The sequence below is a fragment of the Lycorma delicatula genome, chromosome 5 (assembly GCF_047948215.1).
Source record: "Lycorma delicatula isolate Av1 chromosome 5, ASM4794821v1, whole genome shotgun sequence".
In the NCBI taxonomy this organism is placed as follows: domain Eukaryota; kingdom Metazoa; phylum Arthropoda; class Insecta; order Hemiptera; family Fulgoridae; genus Lycorma; species Lycorma delicatula.
This window is the reverse complement of record NC_134459.1, coordinates 177,531,120-177,551,253: the sequence shown is the minus strand read 5'-3', so window position 1 is coordinate 177,551,253 and position 20,134 is coordinate 177,531,120. Positions and strand designations below refer to the sequence as shown.

Sequence of the window (20,134 nt, the reverse complement as noted above, 5' to 3'; positions counted from 1 at the left end):
CTTAATTGTTATTTCTGTTAAACTAATGTCTATGAAATTTCTAAGAAATCTAAGCCAACTGTACTCAGACCTGTACGTCATTGTGAATCAATTAGAGTTTCCAAGGTTTCTGAAAACTTGTTTTGATATTTGATAAAAAAGTGATAAAGAAGCAGATATTATGGAAGAATGGAAGATAACAATCAATGATTGAGACTTAGAATTACAATCCAGTAAGCCACATCTTTTATCACAAAGTAAGGTAAATGAGAGATTTAAACTTATCAAAAAACTAAGCTAAACGTTTAGGCTCAAGATTGCAAGGTTGGGATTTAAATATATAAATCTCAGGTGATTGAACCCGATAGAAAAATTTTTCTCCCCGCTTTGCTGAAGAAAATTACTTAGTTTATTGTAAAATAATCATGAGCTTATGTTATTATTACGGCAAGTTGCATGAATCTTAGAAGTGGTGCATTTTCATTGATTCCTGCAAGCATAGCTTAAATAAAAAGTAGTTCTACTTTACAATAGTAATAAACCCTTCTGTACCAATCTGTCATGAAATTATGAAAGAAATAATTTATTACATAACAAATGTTATAAATGTGGTAAAACAGTGGAAGAAACATGAGAACTTAACTCCTGGTAAAAAAAAACCATTCCTGAGCCTCTAGTTAAACCAGAAAAAGTATTTTTACCACCGCCCCTTCATGTCAAATTAGGATTAATAAAAAAATCTGTATAGACGTAAACAAATCACATGGCAACAATAGATTAAAAATATTAATACTTAATATAAATCAGCTGTTCATACAGCCATATGTTTACTAGTAACTTTACAGTCTTGTCACTTTTGCTGCTAAAAAAAAAAACTAGTCTCATTACTTTATTTACTTTATTAATTTTAGAAAGGATTCAAGAACACACAAATACATAAATATCAATCTTATTAAACTGATTACTACAGTAGCAGTAAAAATATGGTTAGAGTACAACATATATACGGAATAAGAATAGTTTGCAGCTACTATGCAGTTTAATAAGATTGATATCATAGTAGCTGCAAACTATTCTTATTCCGTATATATGTTGTACTCTAACCATATTTTTACTGCTACTGTAGTAATCACCACTTGCTATAGTAATCAATGTTTTTTTTTTTTCAATGATTGGAGGAACTGTTAAAAATTTTAAACAAAATGTCTTTGTTTTTTAATTTTTTTTTTTCAAATTTATCTGATTAAGTGGTTACTGCCACAGGAGTGCTATGAGAAGAAATCAATAAACAGTGCTATGTTATGAAGTTATATAAAAATAATATACTTAGGTAACACTGATGACAATTTATTTGTGCTTACAGATTTCTATAAACTAAAAAAACCTCTGTGAACAAACAAAATGCTGCAGTAGGTAAGGTAACATACAAAAAAATATTTGATATTTTAAGGTTTCAACAAAAAAATTATTTTATTACAATACTGCAAAATAAAAATGTGTATTAAATATATGACTAGAAACAAAAAACATTACGAATATTTGTATTGGTGAAAATGAAAACAGCTATAATTCATGTAAATAATAGTATCATATAAGTGATTACAAAAAATCATACAGCCAGCTGCACTCGCTCATTAATATTTAATTCAGTGTAAAAAGTGTACAACAAAGAAAAAATTGTAGTTTGAACTAGTATAAAATTGAAAATTAAAATAAAAAATATTCTTTTTATTAAGTATCTTTCATACATGGTGATCTAAAAGTCTGTTTTTTAGATTCTATAACAAGCAATAAATTTTGGTTTTGCAATTGATGGTAATCGATTTATCTATGTGTACCTGGAATCGTACATGGTGATTTTAACCAATTTTGGGGAGCTGAATTCAAACTGTTATCAAAATTAGATACGTACGAATAAGACATACAATTTTTTACCAACAAATGCATAATCATAATCATAATTTATATAATCATATAAATTGTCTTAGGTTTATGGTACAGATGCTCCATGGTCAGAATATCCTGATCACTGACAAAACCCAAATTTTTGGAAAAAAAGTCTAGGTGGGAGTGTAGGAGATTAATTTTTAACGACATTCTGCATCCTAAACATTTGTAGTTTTCTAACAGCTTACTAACCAAAAAAACACAATTTTCATCTTTTCTGATGCCTAAAAACCACCAACAACATGTTTGAAGGACTTCGATGCAGCTAATTCATATTCGTTAAGTTTATTGCCATTTATTGAGTCCTTAAGCAGTTTCTTGAATTTCAGACTCATAAATATATATCCTCCTTAAGCTTACCATCATTCTTAGAATCAATAAAATACAAAAAGCATATGTGGCAAGTTTGCAGTGATCTGAAAATTGTTGCATTACTTCTTGGTTTACAAGGTGGGTTTATGAAATATTGTTGTTTTCTTTGTCTTTGAAATAGTTTAGATACAAAAGACATTACCAAGTATAGAATTGGCCATTGCAACATAACTTTGTAGCTAATGTAAAGCATTTATCATTAAATGAGAGTGTAAAATCATACTGTTGCTAATTCACATCAAATTCGAGAAAAATTTTGTAAAGGCACTAGACTAAGAAGGACCATGATTTAATCATTTAAAAATAAGTTTTGCTAAATTGAATGATGTTTTAAAAACAACTTTTTAAAAACCTTTATGTGATAACACAATTTCAATAGCGTATTTGAAATCAGCACCCAAATTACAGTGAGAAAAGTTGTGTAACATGTTAGATACAAAATCTTGTGTTGTATAATGACTATTATTTAATTCATTTTTATACGTGTGTTGATAATACAAAGCGTTAAAGTACAGAAAACTAGTACAAATATTTTACGCTTCAGTATTGACAAAAAAATAATAAAAGTACTATTGCTATCAATGAAGACTTTTTCGCAAGATTTCCTAATTCTCCATTACTAATTTATCATAACTGTGGTCTAAAAATTCCTGTATAATTATAGAGAAGAAACTTAATGTTATTATTAGTTGAGGGATCACGTAAAAAGGAATGTAAGGATTTAAGTGTAACAGGTGATTTATATCTTGAGATGTTAATAACTAATAAACAATCATATGTTTGACATTAGCTATTCCTATTATTGGGACTAATATGGGATACCACCTTCTTCCTATCTTTTTCAAGATAGACAACCTCAATCAAACTTTTTCCTGAACGCATAGGATATTTAACAGCTAATGCGATTTTATGCTTTTTTTTATTTGGAGATGCCGAAGATATGGTATTATCTTTGAATGAAAATGACATGAGGTGTCCCAAACTATCGACTGAAAAATCAGTTGATTTTATGAACTAGGACAAAACTTAATAAAAAAAAAAAGTGTAACTCAGCGGTTAGATGCTGACATGAATGAATAAGGTCAGAAGGACAGTACTTTGAACACATCCTCTAATGCAAATAAAGAATGTAATAATAAGACACTTTTTTCATTAACTATTTTCTTATTAGTAGTTAGGGAAACTACCTTTTAGCTCATCGTTGTTTTAAAAAGGAGTGCACACTTAAACTTTATACATTTTAATCAGAAGAAATGGAAACATATAAGGTAAAGTGTCCACTGCACTCTAAGTTGTAACCATAAGATCAAATGGTTATCTCTTTAAATTATAAAAATTATTTACAATTTCAATTTCTTAGGCAGATTTTTATTTAATATTTCTTATTAAAAGACATTACCAATTTTTTTTTTTCTTAAATGAATAAAAATAAACAAAAAAATAAAATGCATTAAATAAAAGTCTGCAAAGAGATGGAAGCTGTAGTAAATAACACCGATAGACAAAAAAAGTTTTTTAATGTTTCTCCAAGTGCGATAACATTTCTTGAATTACTTTTTTGCATACATTACAGATCTGTAAACACAATTTTTCTATCAGTCTTAGTTTTAAATAAATTATACTTCAAAAAAAAAAATTGTGTTTTGAAAAATGTAATTATAATTATAATCGAAAAATATAGTTAAAATCTGTAAAATTTATAATTTTTCATGGCCATCCCTGTGCTAGAATGATTTTGTTGATGCTTTTCTTTTATAAATAACCTCAGACACATTTCGAATTAATGTCAATAATTGGCTAGCATGTTAGTATTCCATTTCCCTTCACAGCGGCTTTCCATCACTGAAATATGTGTTGGTGGAAACATTTATCATGTTCATCACTTACATCTCTGAGGTTGTCCAGGAAAAAAAATCAGATCCGAGTGGAGGAAATGTATTTTCAAAGTTTCAAAGACATATTACATCCCATAGTTCTGTATGAAGTAAGAAGTTGATTAACAATATCGTGGTAATTGTTGAATTTTTGTTTGCCGAGAAAATTTTTGAAATCATCTTTAAATGAAGCCCAAGCTGCACTTTCTACATTATTTAACATTGAGTTAAATACATCATCTTTGACCGACTCTCTTATTTGAGGACTAACAAAATTCCTTCTTTAATTTTTCCTTCACTTACATTCGGAAATTTCTGCCTGATGTGCAAAAATCCAGGACTGTCCTTCTTCACTGCTTTAACAACATTTTTCAGTAGTCCTAGCTTGATATGAGGAGAAGGTAAAAATATTTTACAAAAGTAACAATCGGTTACATGATCCTTTGGTTCACGCCAAACCATAGGTACACTAAAGGGCAAAGCCTTTTGTGTTCCTTTCAGCCATCCTCTTAAATATACAGAACTATTAGTGCATACTATATGAGGAGCCCACATCTTATCCTGATCACCAATTTTACACTGAAAGTACAAATGATATGCTTTTTTAATTAAAGGTATAATTGTTTTCTATTTGATTTTACGATAAACTCACCACATACATAACAAAAGGCATTCTCATCATTTACACAATTTCGAGGCATTACAACACTGTTAATACATAATACTGTTAATAACGACACAAAATTAATACATCAATAAGACTGAACAAAATTAATTCATTCCTAAATCCAGTCCTTAATACAAACAACACAGCTGTGTTTTCAGCTACATGTTTTGACCTGCGCAGACACGATTAATCTTGTCCATGAAGGCTCACTCTTCAGTATTAGATATGATGTCATAATGTGACTAGAATTAAATCATATAATTGTTTATTTTATTATCATAAATATAATTGTTTACTTATGGCTTAAAAATTATGTTAATAAAGTTAAACATTACAAAATGAACTAACAAAATACAAAATAGATCCTGAAAAATTAAAAAAAATCCATTAATTAAAAATTAAACTTTTCAAAAATGGTTGGTGATAGAAAGGTTCTGAGTTCATATATGTTTTCATCATCAAAAAACAGATTAAAATCATGTATCACATGTTAAGAAACAAAAATTATGTTTAGCAGTGTAATTTGTATAATTAAAAGTGACAATTTTATCTAATCATTACAATTTAGAGTGTAGGGAATATATTACCTTACATGTTTCCATTTGTTATAAATACAGATTTCTTATAAGAGATGTCTTTTAGTTGATTTAAAAAAGTACCATTTTTTTTTTCAGAAACAAACTGATGCATTACTTTAATTCTAAGTTAAAAAATCTATTTAATTTTTTTATTCTAATTAATATAAAATAATACCATAAATATGAAACCTGAAAGAAAATATATAAGTTTAACTTACAGCAGCTGTTTTATCAGCATAATTGCGTGCAGCTAGAACAAAACATGCCTCAGCTTCATTCATACGAGCTTTTGCTAGATCAACATCTTTTAAGCAGGAACCCTGAATATAAATGACTCTTTGTGCCCAAATTTGTACTTGAAGAATCATTCTCATTGTAGTATCTAACTCCATAGGAGATAATAGCACCACATAATAATCCTATAAAAAAATTAATTAGAGTAAAACTTATTAATTTAATATATTTGTATTTTAACTAAATAGAGTAGTATAACGAATTTAAACTAGTTATTATTTATTCATTGTATGTTATCTATCATACATGTACATGTGTATTAACGGATAAATAACAATATCCTTTTTTATTTCAGTCCAAAGCATATATACCTATCCAGCTGAATTTTAACATAAAACATAGTATACATTTCAGGTTGTATTTACTACATTAAAACAAACTTAAAAAGAAAGTGTTCTTTAAAAGAAAGAGCACTAAAGAGAACAACATAACCAACAAATAAAACCTACAAGACTAAAGTAAAATACAAATTAAAACAAATGATAAAACTCACAACTAAAATTCCAAACAACCTCTCAGTTCAATTAATAAGTCCCATGTTCGCTTGTATGTGGGACAATCAATCGACTTACTATTGTGTCCAGCCGGCTTTCTAAACTTGGAAAATTTGCACAAGTTGGTGAGCCACCCGCCTTTTCAACAGGACAACTATCAACATGATGCCCCACATCTCCAATTTTTGTATTTTGATTATGTATTTTGAAAGAATAAAACATTGGTGTCCTGACTTGACCGACATAGTAGAAAAATACTGGAAACTGCGTGAGATAGAATGTGTATGAAAGTCTTGTGCAAACTAAAAATCCTTTCCAAAAGAAACTTTTACACAAGAAACCTGAAAACAATCATCACATTAATGCTATTTATTAATTTATTTATTAATGCCATTTTTTCCACTACCTTACCCAAGGTATTAAGGAGGCTAAGTGGTCTGTAAGATATATCTCCATTTTCCTTTGGACCCTTCTGAAGGAACACAATTCTGGCTTCTTTCCAGCACGCCGGGAAATTTCTATTCTCCAGGCCCTGACTGGTAATCTCCAGCATTTCCCATGGGACTCTCCTAACTAGACCCTTTAGGAGCGCCGCAGGAATCCCGTCCAATCCGGGGCTCTTTTTATTCCCAAGATGCCCGACCGCTGCGATTAATTCTCCAAGAGTGAACCTCCTGCTGTCACAATTAATGATTCCCTCGATCACCTCTTCTGTACAAGGAAATAACTCACTAATTTCCTGTTCCGCTTGCGACCTACTTAAAATAGCCAGGCGCCTGCCAAATCTCTTTGTAATTATTTTATACGCCTGTCCCCAGGGGTCGTTGAATAACTCCTCACACAATACCCGCCAGCGATTTCTCTTTGCTGTCCTAATAGCCCTATTTAATGATCGTCTATCTTTAATATATACAAGGGCCGCTGCCTCATATTCTTGTTCACCTGTGATCCTGAGTCGTTGTTTCTTTCTACTGGATTTTTGTAACTTATCTCTTAGGGTCTCTATTTGCTTTGACCACCAATATGCTGAGCTTCTCTTTCTGCTCCTCCCTTTCCATCTCTTGTTTGACTACATTGGTCAGCACCAGCGGTGTTAATTCAGTCATATTTATGAGCCTCGTGGATGTCCTACTAACTATTCTTTCAATCTCTTCTGCCATAAACTTCTGGGGTAACAGTCTTTCTATAGTAGCAAACATCGAATCATCAATACAAATTCTGGTCGCTAAATGATCACTGGCGTGAGGTAATACTCGCCAGTCCCATTGCTCCCCTCTCCACCTGTTGTCCAGGATTGTAAGGTCCAGAACCGACGAGTGCCCTCTCGCCTGATAGGTGGGGTTACTGTCATTGACACAATGACCGCCAATAGAGCTCATAGTGTCCGTCAATATTTCACCTCTTCTATTTGTGTAAGCACACCCTGTAGCCACTGATTTACAGTTAAAATCCCCCAGGAGTATAAATTTCTTCCTATTTCTAGTAGTTATTCTTTGTATGGTATCCATGCATCTCACAAATTCACTCAACTCACAATTAGGCGAAATATATACTGCAATTACGAGTATAGAGTCGGATTCAATTGCCACTATTTCTTTCGATCTCGCCGTTTTCCTCCAGGCTATTCTCCCACTGATATCTCTCACCACTACATCCCCTTCTGTATCGGCTATCCAGCCCGCTCTTGCTGCTACATAAATGTTGGGTACTGTAACCACCAACAAGTCGGTCCTCTGTGACACCGCCAGTTCACTGACCAAATCACATGACATAGAACTCCGATTAGTATTAACTAGGAGAGCCCTAAGCATTTTGATTTTTTAAACATGCCCAAGCCCCTGTTCGGTGATCCTGGCTCCCGCAGTTAAGACAGCTACTGAGCTCTTTACAATCTGCAATTTTGTGACCTTTGCCCCCACAATTGAAGCAAAGTTCAATCTATCTGGGCCGTTACACTCACTCCTGCGATGTCCCGTGCTCCAACATCTGAAACACCTTTCTTGATCTTCTCGTATGTACGCCCTACAATTGACCCATCCTATCTTTATTCTTTGGTGAACCAATCTGCATGCTGCTCTGTAGGACGTGACTGCCGTAGCATTCTGTGTTTCATCATACCCTGGTCTTATGGATGTAATTTTAACCTCTTCACCATCCCCTGCCCTATTCATTATTGCTGCCAGTATCTCCTGTTCTGGAGTATCCATTTCAATGTCCCTTATGTGCACTATTGTTCTTCTATCTGCTCTAGTTTTTAAGTCTACTTGCAGGTCCGCGGCTTTATCCCTGAGCGTACTAGTAAAATCTGCTGCACTTTGAGCCCCCTTGATGCGGACATGTAACTCCTCATTCCTACCTTTTCTGAGGGATATGACGTCATTGGCCTCGTCACTATTTACCGCAGATTTCATTGTTTTGAGTAGTTCAGCATACAACTTACCCACTGCTTTTACTATCACTGTGCGGCTCTCCTCCGCAGGTGGAGTGGCCTTCTTTATTGCCGCTTGTCCCGGCCTTAACTGTCTTGCCTGTGTATCTGCATGGAGTGTCAATACTCTAACCGGCTCCACCTGGTCTTTTGTTATATATTACAATGCCTTTTTGGTATAATTACCAATGCTTCCGGGCAGCAGTAAAAATGCAGTCCCCGATTTCAACCCCAAGTATATATTTTTTTCAATTCCTGCTCATGTTCGTTAATATACTTGGATACCCGGGCTCCCATATGTTGCTTAAGGGAGATCATGACCAATCCCAACTGATAGGTCAGGCTCCCCAAACTTCCAGGCGAAGGTTCCTCTTCTTCTGATGAACCCTGATGTGCTCTTTTTGCCCCTTTACTTCTACTTTCTTCGACGTGGATGCCTTCGAAAAACTACCACTTTGGGAGGCCATATCTTCCGTCGGGAGTGAGCCTCGGCGACGCATTATAGCTAGTTACACTCTGGAGACAATTCCTTTTCCAACAAGTACCCACACATGATGGAACCCCATTTTAGGGGTTCCAAAATGGGGGGCCCCAAAAAAATTGGGGGATGGGGGGTCTGGGGATAGGCAATTTTATGATTCGGATAGATATTTTGGAATCGGAGCTATAGGGAAAAAGTTATAGTTCTGAAACTGGAACCCCTATAACACTTCGTTTGACTTAGAATATTTCACTACTGAAGATTTATTAAACGAAAATAAATCTAAGTTCTTGTTTACTTTCGTCTGAGTATGACGTAACTGACAAGCCAAAGCTTGTCAGTATAACTTAAAATATTTTTCTGTAACTTATATAATATATAACCTTAAAATAACTTATTCACTTAAAAAATGTTTAATTCACTCCGTTATATTGTATTGTAAAGACAATCCATTCCAATCACAATACAACCCACCAAAACCAGAAAAAATAATAAAAAATTTCACTTTTCACTTGAAAAATATTTAACTTATAAAAAAGTCAAATAACTTACCTAATCCGTAACCAAATCACATAAAATTTTATAATTTAGTCACTTCACACTGATAAGGAAATTATATATTTGAAAAAACTTTTTTTAAAACGAAAATCTTTTACCAGAATAAAGGATGCAATTTTAATTTTTTTAACAGGACGCACACGAATTTCCTTTAAAATGATTTTACAAAAAAATTAATTATTAAATTTACTAGGGTTAAATTCTTGTATCGATAAATTATTGGGATTTCATTCTAATATTGTAAAAATAGATACAGAATAAGGAAAGAGAGGTCATTCATTAATTTAGTTTTGTTTACAATGTTCATCTTTAATTATTTATAAAGGATTCCAGAAAGTTCTACGTTTCTAATAGACTTATCTGTTAAAGAGTTAAGTGCGGTGAATGGGAATAAAGATGATTTTTTGCATATGTATATAAAAAGTAACTGATTTTAGTAAAAGAATATCTATAACCTTTTTTAAAACTTATTAAATTCCCTGCAGTTTAGTTCTATTATTTATTCTTTAGAAGATGGACCATTGAATGTAAAAATAGGAAAAGAAAAAATTATTGAGGTAGAAGAATTTTGTTATTTGAGAAGTAGAATTAGTAAAGATGAACGAAGCAGGAGCGATATAAAATGCCGAATAGCACAGGCGAAACGAGCCTTCAGTCAGAAATATAATTTGTTTACATCAAAAATTAATTTAATCGTCAGGAATAGATTTTTGAAAGTATATTTTTGGAGCGTACCTTTATTTGGAGTTGAAACTTGGACGATCGGAATACCTGAGAAGTAAAGATTAGAAGCTCTTGAAATGTGATGCTATAAGAGAATTTTAAAATCAGATGGGTGGATAAAGTAACAAATGAAGAGGTATTGCGGCAAATCGATGAAGAAAGAAGAATTTGGAAAAGTGTAGTTAAAAGAAGAGACAGACTTATAGGCCACATATTAAGGCATACTGGAATAGTCGCTTTAATATTGGAGGGACAGGTAGAAGGAAAACATAGTGCAGGCAGGCAACGTTTGGAATATGTAAAACAAATTGTTAGGGATGTAAAATATAGGGGGTATAACGAAATGAAACGACTAGCACTAGATTGGAAATCTTGGAAAGATGCATCAAATCAGTCAAATGACTGTAGACAAAAAAAAATTTATTCTTTACGATGAAAAATAATTTAGTTATGACGTTTGTAAATATTTCAATTTTTGATTTCCTCAGAAGAATGCTCGTTTTTTTTTGGCAGTAAACGTGAAAAGCAAATCCAAACGAATGAAAGATAGGGTTTAGTGACATTAGTAGTATCTATCCACTTGATTTTTCTTAATTTATTATACCTACAGAACTGATCTGAGTTATAGAAAGTATACTTAAAACGTGTGATTTCATTGAGAAAAATAATTTTTTAGGGACAATAGTTCTTATTTAACTAGAAGAAGCAAAGGACAAACTGGTATAATATTTTACAATTTAAATTTAACAATACGATACAAATTGAGTACTCATCTATGAAAAAAATATCATACTATTTTTTTTAAAAAATCAAAATTTTTAACTTGAAATATTAAAAATTTGATATAAATCTTCATATAAAAACATCAAATTCCAAATTATTTAGAAAGGTTTAAATAAATTGGTATAATTATTTTTTGCTTTGGAAATAAAATGTTTACCTCTGTTTCATTCTCCCTTACGTTGAAAAAGGAATCTTAAAGAATAATGATTATTTTAATCTTTAGGATTTTTCTGAATTTTCATGAGAAAAACTAAATATTTCAAACAAAAAATAGTGACCCTTATTCTCTCTACGCCCATTTTTTTTTTTTTTTATCAATTTTGATACTATTAATCTCTGAATTTTATAATATCTATAGATTTATAAAGCTTTTCTATACTCTAATAAAACATGTATAAACGTAGTTTTCAGTTATTAAAAAGTAAATAACAATTGTACACGCTTTTTTTTGTTTATTTTATTTGACAGTATTCAAAGAATTTTCAATCCCATTATTCATTTCGAACATTTTTATTTGACTTGAATTCCATTTATAATTTGAACATGAAACAATCTCCTTCAATCAGAATAAAATTATAATTGTGATCATAGTCAACGAATGAATTTAATAAACTTAACTATTCACATACCGTAAAGGAACAGCATCAGTTAAAAATTAAAATAAAATTCTGAATTCTGTAGCTTAAAATTAATATCTTTAAAAAATGAGTGGAAAAGAAAGATGTTATTCTGATTTGACTTTGCAAATAAAAACAGGAATTTATAATAATTTTGTTATAATAAGTTCACATGACGTTCACGTTGACATAATTTTAAAACATACGACGATCAACTGATATAATTATGCAAATATTACAACTTTCATAATTAATATGTGAAGTTTTAATTATTGTTACAAATATGCGAGTACCTTAGGATGGAAATTAATTCCGAAAACCCTTCAACGCATCAAATTCACTTGTTGGTAAGAGATTTTTTTGTATATTGACTAGAAAAACATGAATATTTTCTAATTATTTCTGATTTTAATTTATTATTACTACTATTATTATTTTTAATCTTTTTTTTTTTTAATAATTTATTATAGTTAGGTCACCGAGCAACGTAATTTTATTAAATCTGTTTATTGTGTTCAAATTGTTAACTCTTGGATTCTATAGCAACGTCGTTTTCTAAATAAAATATTACTATAAAACAATTTACAAAAAACTGTAAAACACTATAGATAGCACCTTAAGAAAACTCTGATAAAGGTAAATACAATCAGCTTACGATATATATATTAGTCATATTGTATATATATAAGTTATGTCTTGCATAATTAACATTTTTAGAATTATCTTTAGAAAAAAAGGTAAAAAAAATGAACAATTAGAAACGATAGACGATCTCCTAGATGAACTCCAACGTCTTCGTGAAGAAACCACTCTCGATTTCCAACACATCCAACGGCTTCAAAAAGAATTCCTACTATACCAACACCAGGCGCCTGCAGCCCTTTACCATATAAATCTTATGGAACAAGAAAACATATCCCAAAATGACACACTAAGAGCTTTAGAAACAGAATTACAACACAAAATGAACTTAGTTGACAAAATTGAAACTACGAAAAAACTTGGCAACTTAGAACATAAATTTACTAATAGTTGTAGTTGTAGATGTAGTTGCAGTAGTAGTAGTAGTAAAAATTTCCATTAAATAACAAAAGGCCGCTCATTACCAAAATTACAGTATAAATACCCTTGCCAATCATTAGTAACTATTGAAAATTATTTCACCATGTATATAAATTACTAATCACTAATTATATATAAAATTTTCTTGTACTAGTTTTTTTTTTTAAATATAGAGATATATTTCTTTATTCTTTACCTGCAGTGCACCCATACTGTCGAACGTTTTTCAACCTATCTGCAATTGTGTTATCATCCAGGTGATGATAACACAATCATTGTGTTCATCTGAACACAATCATCGAGGAAGGTGTATTTTTTTAAATGACAGGATGAGCATGTCATGAATGAGGTATTTTCAAACTTCCTACTAGGGTGCACTGTTACACACATTATTATTATTATTATTAATTATTATTATTTAATCGCACAAACAAATTTAACAATTACATTTACAAAATTAACATTCAAATTCAGTACACTTAACATTCACAACTACCATTAACATCATACATTTTAAAATTAACATTCATAACGTTAAATTAATCACAGTACAATTACATTTACAAAATTAACATTCAAATTCAGTACACTTAACATTCACAACTATTTACAAACTTCCTACTGGTGTGCACTGTTACACGTTATTATTATTATTTAATCCCACAGTACAATTACATTTACAAAATTAACATTCAAATTCAGTACACTTAACATTCACAACTACCATTAACATCATACATTTTAAAATTAACATTCATAACGTTAAATTAATCACAGTACAATTACATTTACAAAATTAACATTCAAATTCAGTACACTTAACATTCACAACTACCATTAACATTCATACATTTTTAAATTAACATTCATACGTTAAATTAATCACAGTACAATTATATTCACAAAATTAACATTCAAATTCAGTACACTTAACATTCACAACTATTTACAAACTTCCTACTGGTGTGCACTGTTACACGTTATTATTATTATTATTTAATCCCACAGTACAATTACATTTACAAAATTAACATTCAAATTCAGTACACTTAACATTCACAACTACCTACCATACCTTAACATTCATACATTTTACTTGTTCGTTGCTGCTACTTACTCCAGCATATAGTCCTCTAAGAAGCCATCAATATTCTGTGCGCCTGGTGTCTCCATTCTGATGGCAAAACTTTTCTCACGTTATTTTTCAAACCTTTCTGGAATATTTTCTTAATGTTAGTCTTAATCAACCTATATTGCAGCGGCCTTCCACTTTACTCTCCCACCGATCCTGTAAATTTTTGTGCATATCTAAAAGCTTTCGATAGGATTCCCGCACACCTTTGTTCTCATTCCACTCTTCTTACTTGTTTCATCAGTGTATCGTTCTAAGACTTCAAATTTTATTATAATTAATATTACTTTCTATTAGGTTAATACGTCCATTTCAATTAGGGCTTGGATTTCAGCCTTTAGTTGTCCTCTAAGAAGCCATCAATATTCTTTGCGCCTGGTGTCTCCATTCTGATGGCAAACATTTTCTCAGGTTATTATTTTTTCAGACCTTTCTGGAATATTTTCTTAATGTTAGTCTTCATCAACCTATATTGCAGCACCCTTCCACTTTACTCTCCCACCTAGTTTTTTTAAATTATTTTTACTTTTATGTTTCTTTTAAATAAACTTATCGTATTTTTAAGACTTGAATCTTACAAGGGCACATCGGTTCAAATCCGACTTCATCTCCTTTTTTTTTAACTTAAATATATTGATTTATTAATAATTATTTACCTGATTGTAAAAAAGAAATTACGATAAATAATATTCAATAATAATATTAAAAAAAATGAAAAGTATCAGAAGTTATTAATGAAATAAAATTTTATGTACTTTTTACTAAAAAAAAAATGCGTAATGTAATTTAATAGGCGTACAAGGAAGTCATGTGGTGACCATATCAGATTTTTTTATGTTAACGGTCATAATTTAAGTAAAAATTCTCTTATTTTCTTAATGTTAGTCTTCATCAACCTATATTGCAGCGTCCTTCCACTTTACTCTCCCACCGATCCTGTAAATTTTTGTGCATTTCTAAAAGCTTTCGATAGGATTCCCGCACACCTTTGTTCTCATTCCACTCTTCTTACTTGTTTCATGAGTCTATCATTCTAATTGTTCAGATTTTATTATTATTAATATTCTATTAGGTTAATACTTTAGTTTCAATTTGTTTTAATACTATTAGTTAGTACTAATAGTATTAATAGTACTAATAGTATTTGTTTTAATACTATTTGTTTAGTACTATTAGTTAGTACGTAATAACTTGGTTGTCCAAGTTGTGGCAACGAAAATGTTGCATTTAAAATCCTAACTATTATCGAGGAAGCTGTGAAACCATATAAAGGAGGGTATTTAAAAAATGCTTATGAAGATTAAATACCCGATTCGACAATTTGTTGTTATAAGATTTATAAAACCAAAAACATATTGCGTAACTTATTGTAATTTATAAGTAATTGTAATATGACATTTTATATATTGGAGTAAAAATACAATTTACTTCTACTGATTGTACAATCTATGGATTGTACGGTTTATAAAGTTTGAGAAAGCTAATATGGTATACGATATTCGACGATGGGAGCAAATTTTATCTCATACTCTTTTGTTACAATTGCTGTTTTATAAAAATCCAGGCTTGAGATCAACAGATAAATCGTATAACAGCGATTTGAGGACAACCAAGGAAAGTACTCAAGATAACCGGCGCTCATTTAATGATGCCGGATATCAGGGGAAAAGCATTAAATCCTACAAATACATTTAACAACATCGTAAAGTTGTTGAAGCATGAAAGACTTAATAATAAGACCTTTGAGTGAGACGTATTCCTTCACCTCTATTCGACAACAACTACCTATTAGCAAAACCATATAGAAACGTATGAATCCTTATGCTGATCAAATGTTCAATTCAATGACTACGATGTCATAATTATGTGAGGAAATACTAGGCCACAAAATACTAGGCAAGTAAATGTTAGGCAAGGAAATGTTGAGTGTTGAAATGACAGGACAGTAAATGGTTAGGTAAAATCAGATCTACTAATGAAATGGGTTTGTTATGATAATGCTTCATCAGGTCTAGGTAGAATGGATTGGGCACTTTTTATGGGTAACCTAAATACTGAGTCTGTACCCGTTATGGTAGTGGGTGTAAGGGCTGGTGTAACACTGACCACTCGCAGAGAGTGCGGTGAATCGATTTACGTACGATTTCGATGTGCGTTTTCTAATAGGTCGTCGTCGACGAATATTGGCGAAGGATAAGTCTCAACTGAACGGTCTTTAAAGAGCAACATTCTGTTGTTCATGTACTACAGTTACTGATTTTCATTTGACCGCAGCATTAAAAGACCGTGGTCTTACATTGCTATTACGCGATTTATTTGTCGGTCTCAAAGGTTTTTTTTTATAAAATAGGACTTATTAAATAATACTCTGTTGCCTGGTATAATTAAAACAACTGTGTAAGGGATCGAATTGCAGATTGGTTGAAAAACTACCCTTTTCCACTCCCTATGGGAATTTCTAGTAAATTTCCATAATGTCGATCCCTGTCGACAACAGTTTTGAGTGTTTTATAGTAGGCCTCCGGGGGAGAGATTTCACTCTTTAACAAAAAAAAATCTCAACGCGCCATGGATGCTACAACATGAAATCTTATTTCTATTGTGGTGTGGAAATGTATCCAAACAAATGGTAAATAATGTAGATTCCTGAGCTTAGTGAATACAGAAAAAGAAGCTTTAAAGTAATATGTCATAGATTTTCCTGAAGAATAGCTAATTATGATTGTGAAGAACAGTCATGGTAATCAGAATTCTAAACCAAGTGGTTGATAAAACAAATAACATCAAAGCACCTTTCCAGGTTGGCTGATCGGCTGCATTCAATTCGATATATTGACATCAAAGATAAAGAAAACCTCACTTTGGAAGGCTTTTATTATTCCTTGAACCATATAAGATGTGGTATGTATATTAGATTAGGGAAAATGGAAAAAATTAAAACTTATTTAAACTAAATCTGATAATTTAAATAAAGTTAAATAAATAGGCTTATCATATTTTTCTGGGTCCAACTCGGGATATATTTTTGAAATTAAGTCTTAACAGTTTAGTGAAACATTAAACTATCTATTCAGTTTATTTGTCATTAGGTATGACCTTTTTCAGAAATGGTTTGTTTGTTTTAATTACAACATAAAATTCATAACAAGTAAGTTCTGAATTAATTTTTAACATTTAGCAGATGTTTAACAGCAGATACTGAAAGTTGACCCCTTTCTGCAAACCAAATGCTTCCCATAATTGAAAAAACTCTCAACTAGAGCAGATGTCCCAGGCAAAGACATTGCAAAATCAACCATTTTAGAAATATTGCAACATTAAGTCCGCCTTAAAAATTGCATTCCACTTCTCTTCAATAGTATCTGGTACTTTTTCAGAACTTGAACCACAACCTACCCTTTGGTTTTGAATTTCCTGGTTCAACAATGTACGTTCAATCAAATAATTTATACTTTTTACTTTTATAATTTCATTAACAACTTGTGCACTTTCTTCTAGATCAGACCAGGCAATTTCATTTCGTAGATTTTATCCACTGAAACTTACTAACTTTATCAAAACTGGTTCTTCACAACTCTTAGTATTGGATACTAGAATTATAAAAATTGTCTACGCTTGAGAAGAATTTTTGTTCCTGAACATCATTATTTTCTTTGAGTCCATAGCAATTGTTTGACAAAAGTATAAATTTGTGGGTTTTTCTTTCCTGAAGTTGATAAATTAATTAAGAATATGTCTGAAATGCTTCTGTTGCTGTGACAGAATTAGCTTCAGATTTCTGAACTGCATTATTAAATAACTGTAGAGTACCATAGAAAAATTTCAAAAAAGTTCATTTTTCAGATTTTCAAAAAAATCAAACATTAATTTTGTGCATTTGTCACAAGAGAAGTATGATTTTAGACCATAAAAAACAAAATAATTCTTTCTATTGAAGGTAACAGATTAAGGAACATTGTGCTGCTATAAAGTAATACATTTTTGTAATCTGTTTCCATAAATATACAGAAATCTTTAAGTTTAATCTTTCAGTATACATGTGAAAATATTTATAAATTTTTATTACAATAACCTCTATATCCAGGGGTAGAGAATCACATGCCATTTGTACTGAACTGTGTACAATGTGGGCTGGACAAACAATACCTAAAATAGGTCTATCTAAATCACTTTGAAATTTTCTGAACACATTTTCATTCCCCTTTCTCATCACACCACCAAAATTATTGTTAGTATTATCAGCAGTACAACAAACCAACTTTTCTTCAAGTTTGTAATTTTTCACACACTGCAAAATACACTGAGTCAAAATTTGAGCAGTTTAAACTGACATTTCAATGAAATTTAAAAGTTTAACTTGAATTCCCTCCTCCAGACTCAAATATCTTACAGCAATTGGAATGTGTTTTACTTCACTTCTGTTTGAGCTCCATTGTTACTGGTACAACTTTTTTTTTCCATAGAACGCAACACATCAAATGCAAATGGCAAAATAAGGTTAACAATAATTGCCTTGGTTGTGATTCTAACACATGAAAATTTTGGGTCACATAACTTTTTAACCAGTTTAGTTGTGCAGTCATGTTTTGAAACTGAGTTTATATCTAGCAGTGTGGTATGAAAATGTAGCTTTTTTAGCAGCACATTCAGATCACTGTTACTGTTATTCCCATCTTTGGCTTTAAAAAAAATCTTTTATGTTTAGTGAAGCAGTAACATTAGTAGCACTTCTATGTTTAGCTGTTTTCACGTGGTACTCAATATCACCCTTTCCTTTATGTGAAACAGAAAATTCTCCGGGACATTGCGTGCAATAAATACGTTCATTGTTACGGTCATTACACAATTTTAAAAATTTGTATTCCTGTTGCAGGTTAACATTAAATACACATTTCCTTTTGCCATTGCTAAAGTATGAGACAGAAAACGAATAGAGATAAAATGATTAAAAATGTCTAGACGAGTTATTTCACGCACAAAAACAACATAAACATACTGCCCCTGTTTTGTTGCCAAATGACTAAATAAAAAGTTGTGGTGAGACCAGTAGCCACACCTCCATCAAAATGGACATCAGCGTTTGCTTCAAGGTTGGCTGAGAGATGCATGGCCATAAGAGAATGTTTAAAAATGCGATGTCAAACATATAGGTCTAAAATTAAAAAAAAAATCCTTGCCAGTCATAAAATTCTCAAAACCTGGACAATTTTTGCAACAATTAATGAGAAAGTTTATTTCTTTTATTAGTTAAGATTTGTTCTTCTTGATGGATCTCTTGCAACAGGTTTCTCTAGAGCATCAACAAGGGAGGTCTGTCCGCCTCTCCCTTGTAGAACAGACCGGAGTCCGTAAATTAACCCAAAATCAGGGGTATGAACTGAAGTAGAGTTCACCAAGGGAACTAGGACTAAATTTCGTTTTGCGGACATTTTTAAGATACCAGAGCACACGATCTGCGACTTCATTGCAGACTCTTATAGCCCCCGTAACACATTTTATATTATTTCACTTTTTTACCTCATAAGCGCCTACTATTAAAATCATCATTATTATTACTAATAAGTAATCCGGCTTTTTTATTCGGATGAGAGTCTCTTATGAGTTTCATCTTGTATAACAGCTACCGATCTCCCTCAGGGGTCTATTTTAAAAAAATTACCGTTCTTTCTTTATTCCTAAACCATTAGTAACGCATTAACGATGGATTATACTCAGAGCACAATTTATCGTCTCTTACACGATGCGAAGATTTTTTTCTCTAGATAAATGCAACTAGGTCATAAGTAAATACCTGCTTGTAGAAACGTTTTTCCTCCGAATGTTAATCCGTTGACAACAGAGGAAGTGAAATAATGCCTGCTTGAAAACACATCCTCTATTTTAAGAAATCAATAGAAAATAAAACGACTTTGATTTTTTTTTTTTTTATAATACTGTTTAGAAATCAATAAACAAGCATTTGCATAAACTAAAAATCGATAAATATAAAATCAAAATTTTAATTTAAAATGTTACTTACGTAATAGAAGTGAATAATAATCAGAAAACGAAACTTACCTAAAAAAACAAACAAAATAGTTATTGGTATTTATTACAGATTATAGTTCACTAAAAAAAGTATGTAGTTAATATATATTTTAAAACA

General features: G+C 31.2%; 1 pseudogene; it reads right to left on the bottom strand.

Annotated features, from left to right (window-relative positions):
- Positions 1–20,134, bottom strand: part of LOC142325807 (potassium channel subfamily T member 2-like) — a 235,472-nt pseudogene that overhangs the window by 116,450 nt on the left and 98,888 nt on the right.